Source organism: Vulpes lagopus, chromosome 17, assembly GCF_018345385.1.
Source record: "Vulpes lagopus strain Blue_001 chromosome 17, ASM1834538v1, whole genome shotgun sequence".
Taxonomy (NCBI): domain Eukaryota; kingdom Metazoa; phylum Chordata; class Mammalia; order Carnivora; family Canidae; genus Vulpes; species Vulpes lagopus.
This window is the reverse complement of record NC_054840.1, coordinates 9,565,068-9,588,741: the sequence shown is the minus strand read 5'-3', so window position 1 is coordinate 9,588,741 and position 23,674 is coordinate 9,565,068. Positions and strand designations below refer to the sequence as shown.

Genomic DNA, 23,674 nt, shown 5'->3' with positions numbered 1-23,674 from the left:
TATTAAACTTGGGGAAAAAAAGAGGGGCTAAAATTCAGGGATAGTAGTCAAAATGATGGATATGGATGCTCAGCGTAGACAGTAATTGAAGGCATCAGTATCAGTGGGAAAAAAAAAAAAGTGAGAAATAGCAGAACCAACACCAGAACTTGAAGAACTATCTCATCGGTTAACAGGGGGAAAAAAAAATCATTTGTTCATGTAACAAATATTCTTCTTTACCTATACAGAACTAGGCCTAGGACTAGCTACAGAGCAGTGAACAAGAAAGTCTCTGACCTCATGGAGTTTATACTATGAAAGGAAAGCCAGAAAATGAACAACTGTCAGTCTCACAAGGCAGAAGTTAGGATGCTATACTACTATAGGAGAACTGGGGGAGACAACAAGCATCACAGAAACCAGGTGTTTCAAAGAGAAGGTGGTCAAAAGTTTTACTGCTCCCGAGCATGGACAATATTTTTTTAAAAAATTATTGGATTTCTTGATGAGGTCACAAATAATGCTTAAAGAGTAACATCACTGTATACTGGGGGGGGGGGGGGGGGGGGGGGGCGGGGAGAACTACCTGTAGGACCTGCAACACTGGGTGAGAGGTGATCTCAGTAAAAAGGAGGTCAAATACTAAAGTGGGCGCAACTGGACCATGTTTGTCTTATTCTGTCCAGCACATATGTATCCCTGCATATATAAAGGCAAACAGAAGTGAAGGGATCAGTAAAAGTGGCTAGAGCCCCTTTCAGAACTCCTGCTGGCACTAGCAATCTATCCCACTAAACCTGTTCAAATACTTAATTTTTCCCTTTTGTAAATAGTGACATTGATTCTTTTTTTTTTAATGGTGTTGAATCAATATTATCATCTCACATCAGCAAAGTTTCACTTAAGATATTTATGATTCAAATTTAAGGAAAACTAGACACATACATATGTACTTCTTCTCTCTAAAACTAACTTACAGTACTATCAGCTACTATTATTAGTCATCAAGAAGTATTATAGTAATATCCTGAGCTAAATAGGTGGCTGTCCTACACCACACTTATCTACCTTTTAATATTGTCCCTATGGAAGATGTTCCAAAGAACCAATTTACAACTGAACTTCTCAGAACACACATTCACAAATTGCAGCCACTCAGTTTCATTAGTGTTTACATGAGATTAAAAACCAACAATTTCAACAAGGCTTTTTTAAAATATTAAATTGTTCTGCCAATTTTAGTTCAAGTTAAAATAGGCTGTTATTCCTTCTATATGCTTCTTTGAAATGGTTCAATGGACAACCTGCAATTACTCCAAGCAACAAAGAGCCTGTTAACCTAAAGAGCAAGGGTCAACTGAGCTAAGCAAGGGCTAAGGCCCTGTCCCTCTGAGAAGGTTTCTTCCTTTCCCCATGGGTGTGGTCAGGCCCTGGGCAGCACATTACCCAAGTCATGCTGGTTTCTGAGATGAGTGTTGAGCATGCATTGCAGAGCCAACTGAAGATTAGTAACTCCCAAATCCCAAATCTAGAAAGGCCTTAAAAAGTCCCTTCATCTACCATGTAGTACAGTAGAAACCACAGTCCAAAAAATGACTTGCCATGGTTATAACTGCTAAGTAATAATAAATAATAATAAATTTAATGTGGGTATGGTGGCAACACGGCAAGAACTACTTAGTTGCCCATTTCAAACATGTTGCACTGGGGGAAAGTTTTCGTTTCAAAGTAAGCTTTGTTTCCCAAGGAATTAGCATCACAAAATTTTTTTTAAAAACCACAACTACAGATGTCAATAACTTATGACAAAAGGTTATACTTTTAAGCAAATTTTTCTTCAAAACACCCTCTGTGAAATGGGGATACCATACAGAGAGAATACAGGCAACCTATTCATTTATACTTTCCCCTTTATTTCCTTGAATGTTCAAAATAGCACTGCTAATTTCTGACACAAGATGAGTAAGTTTTACATATCTTCCTGCACTTAAGACCTAAATTATCATTTATTTAGTGAGGGGAAAACAAAAAGAAGTTCGTGACCATCCCACAGCCAAACTCAGTCTTAGGAGTTTCTTTCTGTCCTGCCCTGCCCAAGAACCAACAGGAGTCTGTTCCTTTAGAGAAATTTACTCAGCTATATCTCAGGGCTCAGAATTTCCTTAGAGCACCTCATTTTAATCCATCGGGGCAGGATATAATTCTAGAGCTCAATTTATTTACTCACAAATATAAGGAGTGGACAAACAAGTCTGGTACTGAAATATGAAGTTCATGGGGAGAAAAGAAGGCTCCTAAGTAAATTATCTTAAAACGTTTGTAGGCAAGTGTATTTATCTTGTTATTCTTCATAGTCAAATAAAGAATTAAGCCCTCTCACCTGATCTTAAATTCTTGTAATTCCTTTAATTTCCCTCCTTAAAGAGGGAAAGTTTTATTTATTAATTGATTTTGGTTGGATCTCCAATCTGTTCATGAACATTTAGCTAAAAGAGGTTTATTCATTCTAACAGTAAGCAGAATTCACATTTATGCCACCATTTACAAATATATTTCCCCCCCCCATAGAGACATTAGTCAGTGTAGAAGGCCCGCAGCATTTAAATAATAATTGTTGAATGAACAAATTAACAAGATAAGAGATGGGCAATTTATAAGTTGAATCAGTCTTGCTAATACTTTTCAAATATCAAGCCTAGCAAAGCAAAACAAACATAGGTCACATTTACCAGATTTTACTACCTCTTGCTATCCCAAGCTCTTCCTAGTATAGTAAGCTAAAAGAATATTAGCATCAGATGATTAACTAAAATCAGAATTCCAACAGAAATTTACATGAAAACCAAACAAAACTAAAGAAAAATAAAACAATCAGATTATACAATATAATGTCTTTTATTAGGACTGCGAGGATATCTTTTAGATCAGGGGACAAAACTGGAATATAATTTAAAGGTTCACAAAATTTTCGAAGCGCAAGAATTTCCAACATTCTTCAGCAAGGTTAGCCTTGCTTTACACATAAGCAAGATCCAAAAAGTTATCTAGCTTTTAGCACAAAGCAAAACTTTCTCTATGGGAAATGGTGCAGGAGTGATGTAGCTTCCAAATGTTGAACAACCTAAGCCATCACAATCACTTCAGTGCCTATTAAAAACATTCCCAAGATGAATCAATTAGAATCTCCAAGATAGGGTCCAGGAAGCTATATTTTTAGCAGACAACCCTGGTGATTCTAATGAATAGGACAAGCTGGAAACCACTGGTGTGGAGAGAACCTAGAGAGTCCGAAAAACTAGTTGCGAAGGCCAGGCTCAGGGATATGGATAAAACTAATACCGGAGACATGAGTTCTTTTTGGTTCTTTGCGGAAGTTTCACTTAATGACTGGCCTTGTTTTCCCAACAGAAACAAAGAGGGAATAAAATTGTATCATTTTAAAGGCTCTGGTATTCCAAATTTCAGTTAATAATAAAATTTTATTACTATGATCTACCACAGGTTCAAAAGTAATCTCATGGGAAATCAAAAAAAATTTTTTATCAGATCACAAAAACTATTTATGCATTCTAGTAATGAGGTCCTCCCCAATAGTTAGTTGATTCAAGGCTTCAAGTACCTGACAATTCTTTGTGTTCTCTAAAGCACCTGGGATTATCAATCATACCCATCAGACTCCTAGGAAAACTAAATTTATTCTAAGGCTATGTAGCTCAGTCTAGCCATTTAGCTCAGATGAAAAGATGAGTCTGATAATCACAAACTACCTTTTAAGGGCCTTCTCACCTCAAAATGTAGCCACTTGCAAACAAGAGACAAAATGTTTAGAGAAGCAAGCTCAGAAAAAGGGAGGCAGAGGCATAGGGTTCAGTAGGAGATCCTACTTAGACCAAAATAAGCTTAAAGTCTTCAAGATATACCTACATCCCTCTCTTTCCTCTGCAAGTTATATTTTCTATAACTCGAGGTCTTCCATACAGTTTTCTTTTTTAATAAGGTTATGCAGAACTCTATCTCCTTGAACATGCACCATGGCAGTTCATTTTTTTTATTGAATTGTCCATATAGGAACATCTAGAAACAGTCCCTTGATAACGATTAAGTATAACATATGACACTGCCACCATATTTGTTTATGTATGTCAAATTTTTTTTCTAGATGTTTTCAAAATATCAGTGGAGAATTTGTGCACAGCTATGGAAAAAAAGCCTAAGTATTAAGGTCTGAAAACTAGGGCTTAAATTTTGGTACTGTCACTATAAACCATCTTATCTCTGGGCAAGGCACTTCACCTCTGCATGCTTTAGTTTCTTTTTTAAAATGGACAAAAAGTAAGCTGCATACATGAAAGATACGTGGTTAGAATAAAAGATGAGGTGATTTCTAAATCAAACCATAAAACCTCTATATTAAATACCTATAATCTACAATGCACTGTTTTTGCACTTTTAAATAACTATTTAAAGAAAGTATACATTCCACTACGAATTATCACATCATTGGAGGTCTAACCTCTCGATCAAATTTTTAAAGGCACCTCACGATTATAATACAATTTCCAGGTATCTGATACCACTAACTTGTTGAAGGACTCCAGCTATGGTTTGTTAAAAAACAAGATCAAAAAGGAGTCTTCAATCTCTCTGTTAACAGGATTGATCAAACAAGCATTTGCTAAGCTATTAATTAAGAAGTAACAGAGGTTCTAACTAAAACATTATCAGAAAGGTAAGATGTCTTGGAAGACAGTTAACACTGGCAGATTAAAACACAATGATCATGAAGACAAAATGCAAAAGTGCTCTAAATTTAACTCCATTCTCTTTATCATTCTTTGTTAATTCCCACATCTATCACAGATAGATACTCCTTTACTAATAAGCAGACTTGGTTCTAAACACACTTAGAAAAGTCACTTAAAACTTGTAATTTAGTTTTCTATGGAAGATTAAGATTCTAAAAAGCACTTCCAAATTCACAATGTTGCCTACAGAATAAGAGGAATAGGACTGCTTCCATTACACTTAGCTTACGTTAATAGTACTGTCATTAGAGAGAAAGTAATAAACATAGTGATTCTAGAACTACACTTCCCTAGATTCAATCCTGGATCCTCTATTTACTTGATCTGGGGCAAGTTATCTAGCTTCTCTGTGCTAGTCTTCTCACCTATGAAATGTCAATAATAGTCTCTTAAATTGATTTGATGATTCAACAAGTTATTATAGATAAAGTGTTTAAAACAGTGTCTGGCACATAATAATTACTCAATATTAGCTATTAAAACTACATTTTAATCTAAGATGAAGTATCAGATCTCTTTCTGGAAATCAGGTCTCCTGCAAAATCATCCAGCCAGGTGAATTAAGGATGCCTGAAAGATAAGTGATTTTAAGCCTCTTTAAAACAGCAGAACTTGGGATCCCTGGGTGGGGCTCAGTGGTTTAGCACCTGCCTTTGGCCCAGGGTGTGATCGTGGAGTCCCCGGATTGACTCCCAAGTCGGGCTCCCTGCATGGAGCCTGCTTCTCCCTCTGCCTGTGTCTCTGCCCACTGCCCCCCACTCTCTCTCTCTCTCTGTCTCTCATGAATAAATAAATAAAATCTAAAAAAAAAAAAAAAAAGAAAAAGAAATGTTTTTCAAATACAATATTTTATCAAGAGAGATAAAACAGGGATCCCTGGGTGGCGCAGCGGTTTGGCGCCTGCCTTTGGCCCAGGGCGCGATCTTGGAGACCCGGGATCGAATCCCACATCAGGCTCCCGGTGCATGGAGCCTGCTTCTCCCTCTGCCTATGTCTCTGCCTCTCTCTCTCTCTCTCTCTGTGTGACTATCATAAATAAATAAAAATTAAAAAAAAAAAAAAAACAAGAGAGATAAAACACACTAAACTGTTCATTTGACCAATAAATGGATAAAGTAACTGGTTTACCAACCCCTCAACCCCTCCCTTTTATAGGGGTCCTTTAACAATGCTCTAGGACAATCAGGACACAAGCATTATAAACAAAGCATTACTAAGAACAAAGGGGAATGAGTGGTCCCAAAAGTAAGGGTAAGCGCTGGCAAGCCTTTCTGGACCCAGATTTTTCCATAACTCAGTTCTACATCTCATCTCTCACCAGTAAATTTACCCTTACTCTTGTCACATGCTTATGCATTTAAGAAATTTAAATGTAAGACTCTAAAATTTTAAAATGAAAATAGCCATTATATAGTATTTCATCCAGTCTCCAAATTTTACAACTTAGAAAAAAATGTCCACAGAAATTCACATTAAGAAACAAAACAGAACGGTGATAGACATTTTAAACAAATATGCTACTAAGCTACTATAGCCTACTGTACAGGACATGTAGGTCTGCCAAAGAAACTACTTCTAGACTAACCTGCCCTGTTCTATGTCATCCATGGGTCAACCTGCTTACAGCCAAGACCTCCAGATTCCACACAGTGTTTGAAAACTGAAGCAAGCAGCAATGGGCCTCTGACTCAAGGTCACTCCAAGTGGTACTAAGTAGCACAAATTTATGGATCCTTAGTTTGGTGCTGCTGAGACCTCCAACTCATTCACCTTAAAAGTTAACTGCATCATGTCAGTGTGTGCACCTGCATATTTTGGAGAGCATCGTTTCTTGGGGGGTGGGAGGAGTATTGTTTCTTAATACAGAAATCTATAAAATGGACAAGAGTTAAACTTTTCTACACACAGATGGACAGTATAGAGCACTAAATTTGAAATAAGGACCTGAGTTTCAATTTTTGCTCAGCTTGGTGTTATCATGTAAGTTATTGAGAAATGAATGAAAATAATAAAGTACTCAGCTTACATGGTTATTAAGAGTACTAAATGCATAGGAAGTACTTAATACAGTGGCTGACACACAATAAGCATTTAATTCATAGTTATTGACATTTTAGACAAAATTCTATGCACCTGACATGGCAATAGGATTGAAGTTAGGGTGAGGCAAACCAGACCACCTAGAGCACACAACTTAGCTCTGACTTGTGTGAGAGAGTGCCTCCTGAAATTTTGCACCCTAGGCACCTTGTTTACCTCACATCAGTTCACACCTGCATAGCACACACAATGACAACCTCTTATTGGTATCACAGTGTCACAAAGGCCACTTTACATAGCATATTTAAAAAAAAATTTTCTTCCCCATTTGCCCAATGGAGGAATAAATAAATTACTTGGACCACCAGAAAAAAAAAGTTATAGAACATCCAAAGCAAGTTACATGGTTTTAAAATACTTAAAAAGAATTTGGTCAACAAGTAAATTTTAAAATTATCTGTCAAGCCTATGTTAAAATTACTTTTTATTCTCTCCATGTAAATAGATCAACTTTAATAGAGAAAACTGTAGTCCAGAAGCAGACTGCCTACCAGACTGAAATTAAGATGCAATCAAAGATTTTAAGATAATTCATAAAAGGGCAAAAACCTAGTATAATAAATAGCTGTCAACAAAACCAAAGGACTTTTTACCCATGAATTACCTGATAGGAAATGGAAACAATAATAAAAGTGGCAACTGGCTTCTAAGATATTTCTGTACAACTAATTCATTGTTAGTTAGGAAACTAGTACATCTCTTTAGTTGTTTGACAATCCTTAATTTTTCTTCCTATTCCAATGCCTAAATTTTTGTTAAATCCTAGCCTGAACAAAATTTAAATGAAAACATTTGTTGTAAGGTAGGAAACAAATTCATCCCCTTGAATATGTTCATCTTTTGTTATACAGTTCTTAATCTAGGAACTCATGAATCAAATAACGCTCAACCGAGTAGCCATTAAGTGTGAGGTACAGCTTTCTATTTTCCTCTTTATTGGTAGTTGTGATCTCTTTTGTTTTAATTTCTCCAATATAGGGAACCCTGGGTGGCGCAGCGGTTTAGCACCTGCCTTTGGCCCAGGGCGCGATCCTGGAGACCCGAGATCGAATCCCACGTCAGGCTCCCGGTGCATGGAGCCTGCTTCTCCCTCTGCCTATGTCTCTGCCTCTCTCTCTCTCTCTCTGTGTGTGACTATCATAAATAAATAAAATTAAAAAAAAAAAGATTGGATTTAAAAAAAAAAATCTCCAATATAATGCTAACGCTTTCTTTTAAAATCCCTTAGAAATTTAGCTAAACTTAAACCTTCATACTATCCCTGTTGTTCTTTATGCTTGAAGGTACGATTTAAGGAGACTGTACCACATGGGTTAGGTGAGACCTACTCTGTATCACTTAAAATCTTAGATATCTACCATTTATCTTAATAACTCTCAATTGCCTAACGTCCTCTATGAAATGCAATGTGTAATTTTCTTCACCTTACCTTCCAAAATTTCTTTGCACCAAAACACTGACACAAGGTTCTCAAATGCTGATAAAATTGTTAGTTACAGGTAACAAATTCACTGGGTCATTTGTTTAAAACTAGGTGCTAATAAGGACAAGGTTTTGCCTTGATGATAGCCATTAACTTCACTTTTAGCTCCTAAATGATCTCAAATACAAATGCTATTAGCACAGAAACCAAAGGTTATCTGCTTGTATATACTGTTCCTCTTGTAGCTTTCCTTTCTAAATTGCAATTAATTTTTTAAGGGGGCACACCAAACTTAAGATAGCACCTCAGAAATCTGGAGTTTTGACAACATTGCCAGAATGCCGATTTTATTATGGATAAAGACATCCAAAAAAGGATAGGTATTTCTGAATAAGTGACCACAGCAAAATTCAAAGTTCTCTGGAATTAAATTATTCAAACCTTGCAACACTGTGAACTGGTATAAGGAGCATTTGCAGCCTAGAGGCCAGGTCTGACTCATCTACCATTCCCAAATGGCTTTTGTCATAGTAACCTTATATAAGTCCAAGACGACAATATGGGTGTAAGTAACATCGTAGGGTTTTGTCATTCAGTAACTCCAACCCCACTGGAGTTCAGTTCATCCTGAAGACAGGATGGTTGAATAAGGCAGGAGGTGTGTTTCAGTACCAGGGACCAAACAGTAAGTTAGACAAACTATACATTTTTTTTTCCTTCTATCAGCTCTGACCCAAAATTATCAAATGAACTGATGCAAGCAGAAGTACTTAATATGTAAGAAAAGGGGTAAAAGAGGTCAAAAGATAAAAAGAAAGAAAACTTAGAAAAAAAAAAAACATTAGAAAGGCTAGGTAACCCATGTAAGTCTTCCCATCCCCTTCTCTTTTGTCCCACTAAATGAAACCACATTAAAGAGAAGTTTTTATTCCTTTCTCCATTTCCTAATAGCTACTGCAGTTCTCTGCAGTCAAAGTCAGCAAGTCTTAGGTGGAGATGTGGTGATGAAAAGTCAGAAAGAGTCTGTGCCCTTCAGGGTGGTGCAGTCTTTCAGGGAAGAGGAACAATAAGGAAATAAATGTCAAGCTGCCACTTTGCATAACTCCATGAGCATACCTGCCTCATGTTATACATATACTTACTGTATACAAGCTCAACACACATGCTTACATTTTTTGAAGAAAAACAAAAAAGAAAGAACTACTGAAATCCTTAAATGATCATAATTCCAATTCATGAACATAAGCCCCAGAATGAAAGACAGGGCAGACCAGGGATCTGCTATTCCCCCTGCCACTTAAGAGCCACAGTACCTCTATGAGCAGATCATTTCTGTGTTGTACGTATTTCTTTTCCCACATGGCTCTGGATAACAAGTCATATATATCACCTACTACTCAAAGGAAAAGTAATTCTATTAAAAGGAAAACTGGCTGGGTGAAAGTCAGGTTAGTCTCCAATGTAGTAACTCCCTAAAAGATTTTTTCAAGTAAATTTGAATAGAAGTAATTTTTGCCTACCATACCAATCTTACCATTTAATATAAAAGTTCTTTTTAACTGCAACTCTAAATTTAACTGCCCTCCAATAGAGCTCAATCATTACATCATTTTCATGGCAAAGATTTAAAATAGTCTCTTGAGTGAGGCAGCCTGGATTCAAATCCTAATTCCATGCAATTACTCCTTGTATAACCTCAGGCAAGTTGCTTAAACGCTCTGTACTTCACTTTCTCTAATTTAAATTAGGGATATTAGTGCCTCTACCTCATTGGACTGCTCCAAGGATTATATGACGTAATGTGGCATGCTTAGTGTGATGCCTGGCACTGAGTTACTGCTCAATAAGTGCTATCAGATTATATCCCAGTTCATTCCAAATTTTTAAGGTAACTTCACACATAATATATACTCAGTAACTATTTGGCAAAGAAATGAACCAAAGTATCATTATGTAATCTATACTTACTTCTGGTAAACTTATTTCCAAGGGAATGGCCTGAGTAAACAGTAGTGCCTATCATTTAATATACTGCACTGCTGTTACCCAAGTAATTCATAAGCTTGCTGCTAAAATCCTTTTTTTTTTCCTTTCTTTTAAATAGCAACAATTGATTCTAAGCAACTATAGAAGAGTAAGATTGAGACTGTATAGACTCAACTCACTTTTTGAGCAGTTAAAAAAAAGTTATTCAAACCAAAAATATAAGGGCGATCTTGAAAAATAAGATTTGGGGCAGCCCAGGTGTCTCAGTGGTTTAGCGCCTCCTTCAGCCCAGGGCACAATCATGGAGACGCGGGAAAGAGTTCCACGTCAGACTCCCTGCATGGAGCCTGCTTCTCCCTCTGCCTGTGTCTCTGCCTCTCTCTCTCTGTCTCTCTCATGAATAAATAAATAAAATCTTAAAAAAAAAAAAAAAAAAAAAAAGAAAGAAAGAAAAATAAGATTGTATATTGCACTTACATTGGAGATGCAATTAATATTGTAGCTAAAATTTAAAAACTGAATTTTTTAAAAAAAATAAAAATAAAAACAAAAACTGCATTTTTCCTCTTCCTACAGACAAAAATAGACCAAACTACATTGTTTACCTTTCTGCAAATAAATTATTTCTAACTGCTGCAATTAAGGTGTTTTCATTGGTTACACTGTGCATGTGTCCTAAAAAAATCAGTATCTAAGGCTCTAACTTTCTGTAACATTTCAAATGCAGAAACATACATATATGCATACAAATAAAATCATTTAACTTCAAAATCCCTTTTACGGTTTACTTACCATGAAATTAGCTTAAAATTTTTAGTAATATTACCTATCATAATGACCCTAATAATCCAAAAACATGTAAGCAGCAGTACTTCAGATTTATCCTCCATATATTTGTTATACCAGGTAAATATGAATTTCTTGGATAAAAAAAATCAGTAAGGAAATAACATAAAAACTGACTTTTATAAAAAATTCAGATTAGGACTTATCAAAGACTTACGCTTATTAATGAAAACTGGGAGCATTATCAAATTTTAAAGCCAAATACCAGCAATCATTTGTGGACAATCTCTCGTGGGAGAGGGAATTGGTAAATCCATGAAAGCATATAAGGTTACAGCAATTCAGAGCTGTTCAATTTATTCTATGCGATTATTATAGTACTGCAAAGGATTAGAGAATGTGTTTTCACGACCAAAACCTAACACAAAATCTATCCCTGAAATTTAGTTTGCATGTTTTTAAAATAATGATCATTTTACTCTCCTAAGTATCTGGTTTAAAGCAAATAAAGTATTATCTTAAGACCCAGTGAAATATGAAAATTTTCTAGAAACCCAAAATATAAGCCCCTTTGAAATAAGCACTATTCAATTTTACAAAGTTACCTTGTTTAAAGCAGATGATACTACAAGTAAAATTCAAAGGAGATATCATGGTTAAAAAACAAAATGAAACAACAAAGAAAAAAGAAAAAGCATGGATTCTGTTCAGGACAAAATGAGATCACACCAGTAAAGCACAGAACCCATTAAAAGTTAGTTTCCTCCACATTTGTATTTTGTTATAATGAATGCTGTTTGCAAAAAGCAGGACAGGGATAAGATCTCCAAAATGCCGTTACACAGAAAGTTTGCTGTAACAGAAAATGACTCCTTTGTCATTTCCCTATAGAAAGCAATCTATCCTGATTTTAGAGGCCTCCAAAAAGACCAAACATCTTTCTACAAATTATATTATAAAATTTCTATCCTAAGTCCTTTCATCTAAGGGTGTAAAGCAAGTCTGTTTTACTTGTTTCTGTATTCCTGTCCCTAACAGAGTGCTAGAGGCCTGTGCATGAATGTACTCATTCATTCAATCATTTACTCACTTATTCAGCAAGTATTTACTGAAAACTAACTCCAGGCCAGATGCTGCATTAGTGAGGTAAGGCACATGACAAACCAGAGGGCCTTACCTAGGGAGCTTATAGTCTAGTGAGGGAGAGACATTTATCAAATAAGTGAAAAAACAATTAAGTTCCTGTTGTGATGATGCTACAAAGAAGTTACAAAGCATGGTGAAGATATACTGGGAACTTACTATAGTAAGTTCTAGTTTCAGGAAGGAGGAATCAAAGAAGGTCAGGAAAAGTTCCCCTGAGGAATGACATTTAAATGAGATCTGCAAATGAACTAGGAGTTGGTCAGATTTGGGAAGGGGAGAGGGTGCAGTCCGCAGGGAGATGGAACACAAAGAAAGGTTCCCAAATCAGGAAGGAACTTGCTATGTAGTAACTGAAAGGTGCAGTAAATAAGAAAGGCTGGGGATAAGGATGGAAAGCTGAAAATGAGGCAAAGGATAAACTGCGAGCATTAAAAAGAGTAAGAAGGTAAGAGAATTTGAATATTTAAGTCATTTTAAGTCCTTTTCTCGTGTGAAATAAGTAATTTTAGGAACTTGGTCTTTATTCTATAATAGTAAGATCTACAGTCACAAGACCTGGATTATGCCTTAATCCCACCAGTCACTAGTTACATGACCTTACGTTTAACCAATCTGAACTTCATACACTGTAAACAGGTACTCAATTATTTTAGCTACTGGGAATGCAGTAATACAGAGTCCTGTTCTCATGAACTTCTACCCTTAAAGACAGATGCACATGGGAAACATCCTAAGGCCTGTAAGAGATCCAAAAGCTGACACAAGGCTCCTGCAAAACCAAAACTGAGAACAAATGTGGATACTGGTGAACTACAAACTACTATAAAAATACAATTATACACATAACTCTGGGAACCCTAAATTCTTCAATGTGCTGAGATCTAAAGTGACCACAGGGTACCAGCATGTGACTGAAAGATGATAAATACAATAAAAACCTTACTCCATCATTAAATATAGATGAATTATCCAAACTAGGATGGACCTCAGAGATGAAGAGTAATGACAGAACTGAACCCAGAACAAAAAAACTAGCATTAAATTAATTTTACTGGAGGATCCCTGGATGGCTCAGCGGTTTAGCACCTGCCTATGGCTCAGGGTGTGATCCTGGAGACCCGGGATTGAGTCCCACGTCGGTCTCCCTGCATGGAGCCTGCTTCTCCCTCTGCCTGTGTCTCTGCCTCTCTCTCTCTGTGTGTGTCTCTCATGAATAAATAAATAAAATCTTCTTTAAAAAAATAAATTAATTTTACTTATTTCCAAATTTTCCTTTTAGTTCAAAAGCTCATTCCACAACCTCATAGCTGCATGCCAAAAGTTAGAGAGCTCATTTCACACTTCCCTCAACAAAAAGGAAACACCCCCTGTGCTGTCTAGAAAACATGTTAACATTTTTGCTTTACCATCACTCACTCACGTTCAGTTTGAAGTCCATGTAAACTACCATTTCCGTCTATAACATAGCATGGAACCAGTTATCCCCACTGGTTCATTTGGTTAGTTGGTCTTCCTTTCTTGTGTACTGCATTACTCATGGTGCTACGTTACTCTTATTCTTCCTACTTCTTTCTATAGGATCATATTCTACTTTTAAGGTCATACTAATTTCCAGACCATCTTAACTTCAGTCAAAGGGGAACAATATGCAACATCACGATCCTAGAAAGTGTTTTTGCATTCAAAAGTCATACACTGTAGAACCTACGTTTGCAGAGTACATTAAAAAAGCAGCACATTTCAGTGGTCAACTTACATGACAGTAAACCACGATTAACTACTAGCTATCAGTAGATACTGAATTACTGTATGTAAACAACACAAAGGAAATCCTCATGTCAACAAACACACACCTAAGATTCTATGAAAGATAATATTCAAAAAAAAAAGAAAGATAATATTCATAAGCTATGAATGGTCACACTAACAATTATAAAGGAAAAGACTAAGTTACAAGTATACTGCTCTCTGCTCAATAGAAAATATAAATGTGAGGCAGCCCAGGTGGCTCAGCGGTTTAGCGCCTGCTTTCAGCCCAGGGCGCGATGCTGGGGACCGAGGATCGAGTCCCACGTCCCACGTCCCACTCCCTGCATGGAGCCTGCTTCTCCCTCTGCCTGTGTCTCTGCCCCTCTCTCTCCTCTGTCTCTCATGAATAAATAAATAAAATCTTAAAAATAAAAAAAGTCTAAAAATAAAATGCAAATGTCCAATTTTTCCCATTCTTTAAATAGGATGAATTAAAAGTCATGGACTAAGCTAAGAAAAACTCACCAACACACTGGAGTCCAGAAAATGAGGGGGACAAGGAAACAGGAGTCAACAACAACAACAAAAAATGTGATGCTACTTCCAAGAAATGCAACGTACCCTCTTTTCTAGTAAAGGAGCACAGTCACCTCTCCTGATGCTTTGTGACTTGAACACAGCATAATAAATAAATAATAAATAAATAAATAAGTCTTGTGAAAGAATTCCCACACTACCGCTGCCGGCTCTACTCAAGTGAGAGTGGCAACAGTCAGCCCTAAGGTAGGGAGGGAAAGCGGTGTATCTCTTAAATATAAGGATGGGATGTATTTTGACATTCTCCTAGGTCATTCTCTACCGTTTGAAATGTAGTTCATCGCTTAATACATCCGTAAGTCAGCTGAAACTCAGCCTTATTTTTCAAAAAAAAAAAAAGTGTGTGTCCTTCCTTCATGGAGGAATTTCTCCAACTCAAAAAAAAAAAAAAACACACACACACACACACACAAAAACTCTTCATCTCACAAAGGGCTCCTAAGAAAAGCATAAAATGCGTTACTCTGCAATCTCTCCCTACTCACTTAAAAAAAAAAAAAAAAAGGGATCCCTGGGTGGCGCAGCGGTTTAGCGCCTGTCTTTGGCCCAGGGCGCGATCCTGGAGACCCAGGATCGAATCCCACATCGGGCTCCCAGTGCATGGAGCCTGCTTCTCCCTCTGCCTATGTCTCTGCCTCTCTCTCTCTCTGTGACTATCATAAATAAATAAAAATTAAAAAAAAAAAAAAACACCCAACCTCCCTGCTCTTTCGGGTGAGTGGGCACCTCTGAGTCAGAAACTGGATTATATAGGGCAGCCCGGGTGGCTCAGCGGTTTGGCGCGGCCTTGAGCCCGGGGTGGGATCCTGGAGACCCGGGTTCGAGTCCCGCGTCGGGCTCCCTGCGTGGAGCCTGCTTCTCCCTCTGCCTGTGTCTCTGCCTCTCTCTTTCTCTGTGTGTGTCTCTCATGCATAAATAAATAAAAATCTTAAAAAAAAAAAAAAAAGAAAAAAGAAAGAAACTGGATTATGAGCGACTTGGACTCAGACCTGTCCCCAGGTGTGTGACCTTGGGCATGTCGCCTGTCCCCTCGGCTTCTGGTCGGCGCCTGAGAACAGTCTCTGAAAGCACAAGGGGTGCAAAGGTACCTTGGGAACTGGCCCCCCCCCCAGGTCAGGGGCAAGACCTGCCTCCTGAGAGGGGCCACGTCAGGGACCTGGACCTGAACCCGCAGAGCCCCGTCAGCCCACGGCGCACTCTTCCTCCCCAGAGGGCACAGCCGGGGTCACCCCGAGAGCCGACTCCCCAGCGCCCCTCCCTTCCCTCCTCCCCAGCCGACCCGCCAGCGCAGGGCCGGGAGCAGCAGCCACCTCGGCGCGCCCCAGGCCACACCTTCGGAGGACCCCACCCCAGGCACATCCGCCCGCTCCCTCCTCCCGGGGCACCCGAGGCCAGGCTCGCCCTTCCCCTCCCGCCCCCACCTGGAGGAGACTTCCTGGAGGCGTCCGGGCCCGAACCGGGCAGGCGGCGTCTCCGAGCCCGCTTTCCGCCGCTCGCGCCGGGGAACCTCGCTGACGCCCAGAGGGCCCCGCTCCCAGCCGCGTCCGCGCCGCCCGCCACAGCCCAGCCGACGGCCCCCGCGCGACCCCCGCGCGACCCCCGCCCTCTTCCGCGCCGCTCGGGGCTTCGCACCCCGGGACGGGGCGGCCACACCTTACCGGCAACTGAGGCACGGACTTCACTTCCCACCTTCGGAGCCCTCTTCAACTCCCGGATCAATTCACTCCGGCGACGCCGGAAGGACCCGAGAGGAACCAGGCGTTGTCCGGAATCCTGCCCGGCCGGAGTCGCGCAGGGGCCTTTCGGGACTTGTAGTCCCGCCAGCCGCCGCCGGCGGCCATTCCGACACGGGCCGGACTACGATTCCCGGCAGGCCGTGCGGTAGAGCCCAAGGCGATGGGTGGGGACAGCTCTAGCCAATAGCAGGAGAGTTCCCTGCCTTTGCGGGAGGAGGTGAGACGGAGAGAGAGGGTGTCGGAGAGGAGGAGGAAGGGCGGGGTCGGCGCTCACCTGCACCAATCGGGGTGCTGGCTCGGCCCTGCGGGCGACTCACCCATTGTGGGGGCGGGCTGGCAGGGCCCAGGAAGGACGGGGGTGCGGGGGGGAGGTCCTGAGGCGGGTAACGTGGGGCGGCTGAGCCGCGGATGCTGCACCGAGCGGGGAGTCGCCGGGGTGGAGGGAGGGAGGGGGGGAGGGGGGATGCGTCCAGGCCGGAGCAGCGGCCTCCCCGATAGCGGACGAGCCCCGGGCACGCCAGGCGGCGTCGGGAAGGGATCGGGTGAGCCTGGGCTTCTCGAGGAGGCGCCCGCGGCGGGGCGGGGCGGGGCAGGAAGCAGCTGCAGGTGTGAGCCCGGGGAGGGGGGGTCCCCGGGGAAGGGAAGCGGCCGAACAGCTGCAGAAGTGCAGGGAGCGGGAAGGTTCGGGCGCAGCCGCTTCCCGCCGCCGCCAGCCGGGGCGGCCGCGGGAGCAGCAGGGGGAGGAGCGACAGCCGCCGAGTTCGCCAACCGGAGGAGGGGGAGGCGGAGCTTGGTCCCCGTGGCCGCCCGAGGCGCAGGCTGGACTCTAGTTTCCCGGGAGAGCCGAGAGCAGGAGCTCGAGCGGAGCGGAGCGCGGTCCCCCGAGCATCGGCTCCAGCATCCCGCCAGGGGTTGCAGGTGTGTGGGAGGTAAGCGTGGGCGCCCGGGAGAGAGCGACTTCCAGGGGAATCCCCAGGGCGCAGCTGGGGTCTCCGACTCGGGGTAGGGACCCGGTGCGGACCCTCTTAGACGAAATCGGATGTGCATTTTGGACTTTGGGGGGGGGGGGGGACGGGAAGCAAAAGGTGGCTTGATTCTGGGTATAAAGGGCGTGGTTAGTGGTCTTTGGTGTGAGTTATAGCATTAAAGCTGTTCTGGGAGATGTTAAGATTGAGCGAAACCCTGCTAATTGAGGGTAAGGTGGAAGATATCTGGGTAGGTGCGCAGCTGGCAAAAAAAAAAAGAAAAAAAAAGATTTTGTCATTGATACGGAATTACTTAAAAACTCTTGCACTAGGAAAATAACTTTGCATTTCTTCTTCAGTGTTTGCCCTGTGCGTTGCTTTATCAGGTTGTCCTGCGACCGACCTGTTTTCCAGGGTGGTTTACCGCAGGTTCCCAAAATCGAAAGGGATTTGTGTTAAGGGAGCAAATGCAGGCAGGAATGATCGAGATGACCAAACCTATCAGAAGTATAACTTTGCCCGCAATACCGTAAAACCGCTTTCATGGATGGATACTTGGCTTTCCTAACAGCGGCTCTAGGATGTTGGAACAAAGACCAGGACTCAGCCTACAGTGGGAACATATGGTGTACTTCATTGCCGCTCCTTATCCTCTCTTTTGGGGCTGGTAATTGTACATTTGGGGAAAAAAAAAAAAAACTAAAGTACAGGAAAAAACTGTGTGAAGACCTTTCCTGTTTAGGGAGTGTGTGCTAAATGATCACCCCCAGTGTGTGTTGTGACGGGTTTAGGCGTAAAACACATGTAATAGTATCATAAAATAGTAGTTTATTCTTAGTGTTAAACCATGTGCAATTTCTTCGAATGTTATTAAATACCTGTGGATGAAAATACGGTTTTAATACTAGGTATAGGTGAAAGTCACACCTCCCTTTGTGTAACTATCACAAAACTGCAGCCTTTTTTTTTTTTTTTTTTTTAGAAAAGTGTGTAAATAGCTATTTTTCTTTTTGTTACAGAGGTCTTTCAGATTACATGGCTTTTAATCATAGTAGCATATTGCAGCACATTTTGCTCTGAAATGCTTTCATTGTGACAGTTGTGTACTCCTGGGTCTGGGTGAATAATCTGGGTGGGTTTTTTTTTTTTTTTTTTCCTACCTAGGATCAATACAATGGAGAAATTACCTTTTATTTTCGTGTTTGCATGCTTTCCTCATTTACTTAGGATTTTCGGATTTTGTTTTTGTGACACACACAAAATTCCTTTTTGAAAAGAAATGGCCAGAAGGAATTCTCTTCACAGGTTAAAGTTCTATCCTACTGAGTGCTGCTTACTGATAAGCCTAAATGACTTATCAGTGTATTTACTCCTCCCCTCCAGCACCCCCTGCCACATTCTTACACGCCAGAGAAATATATAGATGGACAGATCTTAGAGAAACAGCTGCTTTTAGATTGTCCCCGAGCAGATCAGGTATTAGAAGCAGCAGAGAGCTTAGAAGAAAGAAAAAGCAATAGCAGCCACTAAACTTAGCCCTGATAAGGATCTGAGATTATCTTTGCTGTATCACTGGAGAGCCTATTAATCCACATAGCTGATGAGATCCTATGTAAATGATTTTAGGAGAAAAAAAAATGGATACTAGAGTATTGTGAGGCTTGGAAAAGATTGTTTTTACCCTTGCTATTTATGATAAAGTAGATTGTTCTGAGTCAGGGTCTTAGCATCTTCCTTAGTCTCTGGCACTGATTGATTTTGTAAAATTGAACACTTGCTGTCACTAATTTATTTACCCTGTATAATAATAATTAATAATAATACTGGGAATATTGAGAATCAGTTAATAAGGAGCTGGGATAGAAAAAATATCAAAACAGTTGAAATTCAGATGTACTTTGAATTAGAACTATCTCTGGGTCCTCTGCTGTGAGGTGTCATAGAGTCTCATTAGGAGTGCAATGAGTTTGTAGTATTAAAGTACTGGATTTTTTTGCCTGCTTCCAAGATTTGAATCCCCTTTAATTTGTCCCCGAAAAGAGATTGGGTTCCTGTATTATTTGGGAGTAAGACCATGTTTTTTTTATAAGGGAGAAAATCCTTAGCAATGTATAGTACTTGGGTATTTGTTACCTTGAGCTTGTGTCAAGAGATTTTAAATTGATATTCACATTAAATCTCAGATAATCTAAAGACTTCTTGACTGTATGATGTTATTGGTGTCAAGATGATTCTTTATGTGACAGTTTATAATTTTATGTAAAGCACTACCTAGGTTAAAACATATTATTTATTCTGCTCTTGATTTTTACTACTTGCGTATAGCTATTAGCATATGATATGATGAGAAAGAAAAACCAACAGAGTGCAGAATGTCTCTCTGGAATGAACAGTGCTCTGGGGATCACTGTTCTTTAGCCAAAAGACTTGGTTAATTTCAAATTACAGTATATTTTGAACTTTTTTAAAATCCAAAATTCTGACTGTAAACTTACTAAGTGAAAATAATTGAGTAGCATGGATTTCTCTTTCTAACAGGAGGATTCACTGATGCATGCAGCACAAAAAGAACAAGACTTAAAGGTTCAAGATCAAATGGTTTTGGTGTGTTGGGAAGGTGATTAATAGAAGGGGATAGATACGAAAAGTATCATTTGATAAACAGTTTGAGAAACTGTCCTTAGCAAGAGAGAAAAGAGATTCCATCTGTTTTGTTAAATGCCTATAAGTGGTTCCCTGGGTTTTTTTCCCCCAATCATTTCCAGAAGCTTAATACCCATAGTGAGAAACAGTACTTTCCTATATTGTCCTTTTAAACAGGAGTCAGACTGACATTATTTCATTAGATTTTGAGTAATCATGGGTTATTAAAACAAAGCAAAAAAAGATCTTCTGCTCATACATTCACTTCTAAGTGAATGAATTATTTGGACATAATATTAAAAAACAAGTAAAAACCTAAAAGGTGTTTCCCCACCCTAGTAACAGAGATTCTTGAATCAGACCCTACAGAGGAGCAAGAACACCCCCCCCCCTTTTTTACAGCAAACTTCCAAGGGTTAAGTACTGCTTTGGGGGATCAAGATTAATTATTATACAAAGGTAGGGATTTGTTTTTGTTTTGTTTTCAGTCTTCTGATGTTTTCAAAATTTAGTGCTTGAAGTTCAGTAAGTGTGTTTTAAATAACTAGATTATTAGCTCCTGGAGACAACATACTTCTTTCCTATCTCCTGCTTGTTCTGAGCATCCTCTGCTCAACATGAAGAAGTGGCCCTATAACCGCTTACTGAATTAAAACTACTGACTAAGATGTTTTTAATGTACACATCGAGACATTTTGCATTTTGATAGACAAGAGTTAAGTTGACCTCACAGAATAATTACTATACATTAGGCTTTCTGAGAATGTCTTTGTGCTGGTTGGCCTTTGCAAAAATGTCCTTTGGGCCCAATTTCATTCAGATTGTGTGGGCTACAAAGAATGATGTACAATTTTGTGTGCCAACATTTCTAAATTCATCCCAGAGATAGGGAATACGGATGAGGGGAAAGGGCTCTCTGATTGGTGGCAAACAAGGTCTGCATTTTCTAGCCAGGGAACTCTATGACTCAATACCCTTTTACCTGAGTAAGGTACCTTTGTTGAAGCTTATTCATGAAACACATATTTCATTCTGTAAAAAGCGAATTTGTTCTTCCATTTTTCTTATCATTTCTAAAAAAAAAAAAACAAAAACAAAAAACAAGAAAGGAAGGCAGACTATATTTAAACACATGTGGAGCTGGGCACTTATTGTCTTTTGCATTCAGCCTTCCAGAAACAAATTAACCTGATTAGTGTTAGAATGAAGAATTCAAATGCGATTGTCCTTTCATTATTATAAGACCTGGAGAATTTGAGTTAATTACAAATGGTTTTTTAGTAGTAAATTTAATAATAGCAGATATTTAACTGCCTTTTCTTTACTTTTTAAACATCTTTCCAGCATGCAAACAGATACAGATTGGCTTAGAATCGATGATTAGCTTCATTCTTCATGTTGCTTCGGCATTACTCTTCATGCTTAGCATTGTGCCTTGTATAGAGTTAGCTGAGTTCATAACTGTCTTCTTCACAAGATGCTTAGTAACTTCAGAACTGAGCTTCATTTGCCTTTCTATTTAAGAGCCTTATAGAAAGTCTGTACTTGGTAACAATTGGTTTAATATTTGACAACCTATAATGAAACACTGTTTTACATTTTTCACAAACAGCTACAACTAGAAAAGTGATTTTTTTCTTAGACAACTGTTTTAGCACCAAATGCAGCACTTTGCCCACAACAGTTGCTTAAATAGAGCTAAATATAAATATTGGTGTCTACTATTGACTTTGTGAATGAATAGAGCAAACATTGCTATTAATTGCAACCTTATGTATGAGTATACTTTAGATATAAAGTTATTAATTGGATCCCTTTTGGAGTTTGGTCTCTCTTTGCCTCTAAAATTTTGCTGACTTAAAGATATACCTTTAAGTAACATTCCCCACACACTCATACATACTTTCTATGACTTTTCTTTCTTGACACAGAAATAGAGACTTAGAGGAAAACAGATAAATGTAATATGAGGCTTTATCGTAACTAATATTTTTAACTGGTCTTAGGTGTTCAGTTTTTAGTGAAATGGTTGCATCCGGAGGCCTGCTTCAGGCTTATTAAACCTAAATTATACAGGCATTTGTCATCTTTGAGCAAGCATGGGGGAGGGATGAATTCTGAGATTTGGCGTTAACAGTGCTCAGTGCTAGCCTTCTGTACTTCATAGCTGCTGAAGTGTGCATGGTACCTCCAGCTCCAGCCATTGCTTCAAGACCTCCTCCTGGTTCTGCCTAGGAAAGGAGCCTTCTGAGCTCCTCACCACTCCTAATTTAGTGTGGGAAGGAAGGCAGATGGAATTTATTTTGATTTAATAATCTCATTTTCCTAAGTGTACTGTTTTTCCCAGATCTATCTCATATCAGAGTTGTCAATAACAGTAACTCGAGTGTCACAAAGTGATATCTATTGCACAATCTAGCAATTTAATGAGTACCTAACAACTTGAAGCCCATTTCCCTCCTAGCAGCTTGGCTTCTTTTAAATGGGCCCGGAACAGCTCACTGCAGTGCTTTTGATATGTTGCCCATTTTGGATTGCTTCTGTTATTTTCTTGATGACCTAAATTTTGCTTTGAAAAACTAACTAGTTTTATTTAAGGTCTTTAACCCTATGTAGGAAGAATTAATAAACTTTATTGTTTTCCCACCTTTTAGTAATGTGCTATAAACACTGTATTATGATGTATAATTTTGCCATTCATTTAATTCTTGAGTACTTCACAAAGCAATCTAAAATCATTGAAGCAATTAATGTTTTTTAGATATAATCAGCCGTCCAGTTAAGAAACTGTAAGAAATATCCTAAATTCCTTACATATATTAAATCACTTGTTTTACGTTCAAAGCAGATTAAATTGTATTTTATTTTTTTTAATTTTTTAAATATTTATTTATTTATTATAGACACAGAGAGAGGAAGAGAGCGAGGCAGAGACACAGGCAGAGGGAGAAGCAGGCTCCACGCCAGGAGCCTGACGTGGGACTTGATCCCGGGACTCCAGGATCGCGCCCTGGGCCAAAGGCAGGTGCCAAACCGCTGAGCCACCCAGGGATCCCCTAAATTGTATTTTATATCATAAGTCATTTGACATATAATACTGGATATAATTTTGATAACACCAGTATCCTTACAGCCACATAACGATGGTATATAAATCAGGGAACTTTTTAAAAATTATACTAAAATGACAATAACCTAAAATTATAAAGGCCTAATAATAACTATTCATGTTTTTTTATCATGAGAGCAGATTCAGCTAATAATTACTAATATAAAGTTAAACATTTTGCAGAAGAAATCTTACTACCAAGATTATCTAAAACAGCAAATTCTTACTTATATTATACGGCCCCAAAATAATTGACAATTAAAAAATAGTTTTATAGTATGTGTCAATTAAAAATGCTTTCAGCTTCCAGTTTTACATACAATAACATAAAACAATAGGGATTTATTATTCCAAAACAAGAAGTCTAAAAGAAGTTGTTTACTTTTGGTTTAGAGGCTCAATGTTGTAAGGGTTTTATCCTCATGTCCTTTCTCGTGCTTGCTACAAGATGGATATTCCTGGTGATCCAAATATCATATTCTAGTTCAGGGCAGGAAGGATAAGGAATGAGTGTACCACTCGAGTCTTTCTCTTTTAAGCAAGAAATAATAGCTTTCCCAACAACCTCCTCTTACAAATGTCTCCTATGGATCTACTGGTCCCTAGCTTCTGGGTGGCCCTAGCTTTAAGGGAAGCTAGAGTATCAA

The 23,674-nt window shown here is 39.4% G+C and overlaps 2 protein-coding genes across 7 annotated transcripts in view; one reads left to right on the top strand and one right to left on the bottom strand.

Moving 5' to 3' along the window:
- The window catches only part of PDCD10 (programmed cell death 10), a 41,740-nt gene extending 25,355 nt beyond the window's left edge, over positions 1 to 16,385 (bottom strand). Inside the window, exon 1 of the mRNA XM_041731706.1 lies at positions 16,233 to 16,385. The gene's annotated coding sequence lies outside the window, so the exon portion shown is untranslated. The remainder of the gene's footprint in view (positions 1 to 16,232) is intronic.
- A 402-nt stretch (positions 16,386 to 16,787) lies between these two features.
- SERPINI1 (serpin family I member 1) overlaps positions 16,788 to 23,674 on the top strand; it is a 70,181-nt gene continuing 63,294 nt past the window's right edge. For 4 of the 6 annotated variants that reach the window (XM_041731702.1, XM_041731704.1, XM_041731705.1 and 1 more), the window contains exon 1: positions 16,946 to 17,239. The gene's annotated coding sequence lies outside the window, so the exon portion shown is untranslated. Of the gene's footprint in view, positions 16,853 to 16,945; positions 17,240 to 23,674 lie in introns of those variants that run through there. The other 2 variants (XM_041731699.1, XM_041731701.1) reach the window with 2 other exon arrangements.